Consider the following 4,992-nt stretch of genomic DNA (forward strand, 5'->3'; position numbering starts at 1 on the left):
TTTTTCTGAAAAAAAATCTTTCCTGCATCGTTTGCTTTTATGCTACAAAGTGTTAAGAAAGTTTTCCGAAGAGGGACAAGCAATGTGTGAAGAGTGCTCATTGTTTGTGAGTTATGTTGCAATTATATTAATTAGAGATTCGTTCTCATTCACCAAACCCCCCTTCTCAACCCCGCCCCCCTCATTTACGTAATAAAAGACACTGCATGTGCACAATGAGTTGGAAATTCGATTAGAACCCCCTCTCTCTCGGGAGAATTTTAAGATGGAAAATTATATTGAAGTTTAAAAACATCAGGGAATTATTGGGGAATCTCACATAAAATTCTTATTGATGTATTTGTAAAATTATTGAAATTTATAATGATTTTATATATATTCTCTATATAATGTTGGTATTTTTAAGGTAAAATAATTGTATATTGTAAAATTTAGGGAAATCATTATTATAAAAAAATAGAAATTGGCGAATCTTTTTTTTTTTTGAAAAATCATGGAAAATTAGCCCACCTGCGAATATTAGACCCTAATAATTTTTTCGTGCCCTTGTTAAGTAAAGAACCTGTTCTGGCATCATTGGGTAGTGCAATTTTCCATGCCCCATCTACGTAAAACACTTGCAATCGCATCAGTTCTCGCATCATTGGGTAGTTGCATAATAGTGTCAAAGCACTTACCTACATAATGTGCGATCACAAAATTAGATTTTCTCCAATTTGAAAAAAAAACGTCCTCCACCATGGGAATTATGTCCCATTAGAGCTACTTCAACCAATCAAATATTAAAAATAAGACTACTAGGAAATTAGATTTTTTTTTGCATTTACAAAAAATGTGGAAAATTAAACATTTTTTCCAAACTTTGATTAAAATTGCAATAAAATTGGAGAAATATTGTAAATCAACACACTTTGAGGTGACATGAATGTTATAGTCCTTAACAACCCAAAGACTAATAGGTGATAAGCCTCTCTAAACAAATTAACAGGACATTCTAGCTTATTTCTCATGTACCTTGTTTCTCTTATAAAGAAGAGGAAAAAACTATTTCTTAACCATTCTTTTCAGAAAAACTATTTCTTAAACATTCTTTTCCTTTTAAATTATATTCCTTGTGTTACTTTGGGCCATTGAACTTTAACTAAATTAGGTATTAATATCTAAATCAAAATAAAAATGAAATAAACTTTAAATACCAATATCCATTATAAAAGTGTAATAATTAGGTCTTCCTCACAAACCAAACCAACCATGTAAGGTTGGTTGTCAGGATGCGAGTAATGCTGGTGAAAAAGTCTACTTTTATATATTAAACAATGTTGTCATATAATTTCAAACCATTCCCGTGTATTAAAGAAAAACATCTGCATAATCATTGACACTAAATGACACCAATTTTTGAAATGTGAAGAAAACAAGAGTGTGCACTATACAATATCATTGTCATTTACTTGTGATGGGTGTTTGATGCCCAGAAAACATAAAATGTGTATACTAAAACAAAATTTCATGCTTCATGATATTAGAAAAGACAAAAAACCGAAGTAAAGTGCTAGAGATCTTCCATTATGCAACAAATTCATATCTGATGTAGGAACATTCAGCCCAAGCAAAATCATTGTAAATAAGTAGACATAGGGGGTCATGCATTTTAGGAAATAGTTTTCCTAAGTATCAAGTAATCCAATATTTAGGCCCTTAAGTGTGATTTAATTACATAATGGGAGAATATGTAAATGCTCTCAAAATAAATAAATGAGGACATGAGTGGTAGAATTCAAATCCAACTCTCTAGGAGCGAGAGAGAGTTTTTAGGAATTAATTAGTGTAAGGAGACTTTTCTATTTTAAAACAGAGAAAAAGATGGAGTGGATAAAGTCTGCCACATATGTATGCATGCAGAGAGCTTTAGGGCTTTTGTTAGAGGAGTGATCAGATCGTTCACTGATCCAACCCAATGTATTCTCATAAATAAGTGAACATGCACATTCAATTAGAGGAGGCCACTAATAGTAGAATCAGGCATGTGTGTGTGTGTGAGAGACTGAGGTGTCTCGGATGTAATCTATGATTTTATATTAATATATGCAAGATTGGTTCCTATCTATCTCAATATACTTAAGAAGTATTTCATGTGTGATTTACAGTGAATTCGTAGGCTCTGTACAAGTACAGACATAATTTTGAAAGGCACAGGGGGAGAGCATGATTCAGAAGAATCGAAATGGATCATTGAATCCATTAGAGCTCTGCAAGAAGGATAGAGATCAAAGGAGTGTGAGGAGTTTAAGCTTAGAAGGAAGAGCGAGCTGCAAATGAGCAGAAGGCCGAAACCTTTAAAGAAGCCAAATCACCGAGAAATTGAAGAAAACAGTGTAACATTCCAAGTAAAAGGGACGAGCGGAGAAGTCCAGAATTGATACTCAGCAGCCGTTGGATCTTCAAAGATCAATGGCTATGATTGAAATCGCAATCGCATTTTAGAGGTGCCAAGGGACAATGATAACAAACCCAGCGATACTCCAATGAGCGATATGGCGATATCACCGACAAGCCCAATCGGTGATCGGTAATCGAAGGTTTAAAAGTGGAAGGAGTCAGATACGGGTGGATGAGCAATATCTGATAGTGATTATTGAAATATCAAAGCTCGTACCCATTGGAGGTTCGAAAATCAGGAATCAGCATTTGGAGAAGGCAGAGGTCGCAGCAGAAGCGTGGAGTAAGTAGTGACCGGACCCGACGACAATCATAGTTGTGGGTCTATAGTATTTGAGGTCCATGTATGCTGCTCAGAGGGGAATTTCCTTTGTATTCCCATGCATTATCGTGCATGATAGATAATATGGTTCTGAGGGTTCTGTGGGAGAAAGCGCTAATAATGTTTCGATAGTAATTGTGTAGTCAAATGTCGGAGTAAAAAGGGGTGATATGACACACAAGTGGTAAGACTGTGGAACTATGCGAAGGCCAATTGCAATGAGGTTTTAACCTCAGGTTCTGTGTAGAACCGTATAAAGGAGGAATAAGGCATATTTGCATGGAATTCCTTTGTGTAAGGATTTCACTGAGAGATTAGCACCGATAGTGTTTTGTGGTAATATATGTGTAAACAAAGCATATGAAAAGTGTATGGATATATATATATATATATGGACTATGGTTTTGAAGGATTAATATAGTCCCAATAGAGGGTTACAGTGGGGCGATTGAAGTTCTGTTACAAAGGAACTGTGTAAGAGGGCCACTTGACCATCTATGGTCTGAAGGTTTGACTCCATTGTAGAGTCAGACACCTGGGAGAGTTGTGGATGCATTACTGTCTTAAATACATACTGTGGGTATGTGCGGGTGGTTACCTTGCACCATTAGTGGTATCAGAGCATATTTGTAATCTGTAAAATGAGAACTTTGAAGTTTTGAAAGATTGTAGCAGTTCCATTAAAGGCTTGGAGTAGGCGGGAATAGAGAATTCCTTAAAGGAAAGAAAAAGCAAGATTGCTTAATGAAAGTTCTAAAGGAAAGAGGACTTGAGGGATAAAACATAGGACAATCCATTCAAAGTGCAGAAGAATGGGTGAAACAAGATCATGCTGAGATATTGAAGATGAGGTAATATGTTATGTTCTGTTTTCAAATTAAGAAAGTGTGTTTTTATACTAATGCACAGGTGACAACAAGAGAAGCTATGAGAGAAGAACTAGATGTGTTCTTGAAGACAGAGTAAGGAGAATACTCTAAAGAAGAAGTGGTAGTGAACCTGAAGAATCCAACAAGAGATTGAACAAAGAGGACAACTGAAGTGTTCTCAAGAGAGAGTGAGAGATTGCAGAAGCCTAGAAGGAGAAAAGGTGTTGCTCAAGAAGGGGTTCCAGACAGACGACCTATGCTTACCAAAAGACTGAGTGAGGGGAGGTTAGTGGGGTAAGATTGCAGCCAGGAGGACTAGGTGTTGCAGAGGCTTGTTGCAAAGGAGCTCATGAAGAAAGAAGAGAAGAAGATGACTACTAATAGTCATAGTAGAGGTTCAGAGAGAAGCCACAATAGAGGATATAAGAAAGAGGATGCCAAAGCAAATGGCAAGAGGATGAGTAAAGATGAAATTGACAAAGAGCATGTTGAATTAAACGAACAACTCAATGCATTAAGGAGAATGCTTGAGGAAAGGTAGGGACTGGGTTGGGTCTTGAGGAAGAAGCCAGTGGAATGGCATGAGATGCAAATAAGGCTACAACAAAAGCAAGTAAAGTGGCTGAAGGAAAAACTCAAGGAAGTTGAGTTAGAAATGGAAGAATCCATTTGTGAACCAAAACAAGGAGAATTTCTGAGAGAAAGGGAAGATGAAGACTTTAAGACTGAAACTTCAAGTGAGGCTAAGGGGTCTAATGATTTTAAACTTGACAATTTGTCTATGATTGCAGGTGAAATAGGTGAAGGAAAATTTGCTGATATTGTCATGAAGAAGGAAGAAGACCAGCAAAATCAAAATTCTATTCTAGAAAAAGATTAGATAGATAGAACTCATATATAGCTGGAGAAAGATATCAAGCAACCAAGTGAAAGGCTTGAAGAGATTGAAGAGAAGACAATTGCAAAATTTCTAAATCATCTGAAGGATTTAGAACAGCAAGGGACTGAAGGCAAACTTGAGGAAGAGATTGTGTTAGCTGAAAACATTATAAAGGATCATCAATTCAATATGATGATAGGCACAGTAGAGATAGCCATGGAAGCTATTGAGACAATCAAGGAAAAAGAAGGACATCTATGGGAAGATGTTAAGAAGGAAGAAGTCTATGAAAAAGTCTTAGCAAATGGAAAAGGAACACTAACAAAGGAGTGCTTTGAAGAGGATGGACAGTGTTTTGAAGATGTGAAAAGTCTATAGGAGTACTTTAGGTGAAAAGAGTATAATGGACAAGACCTCTTGAATGAAGGATGTAGTGATTTGCTACAGTAGAAAGACCTTGAGAGTGCCAGGGTCGAAGGAAG

This window comes from Pinus tabuliformis, chromosome 7 (assembly GCF_031772625.1).
Source record: "Pinus tabuliformis cultivar Carrire ecotype Pingquan chromosome 7, CPIR1, whole genome shotgun sequence".
Lineage (NCBI taxonomy): Eukaryota > Viridiplantae > Streptophyta > Pinopsida > Pinales > Pinaceae > Pinus > Pinus tabuliformis.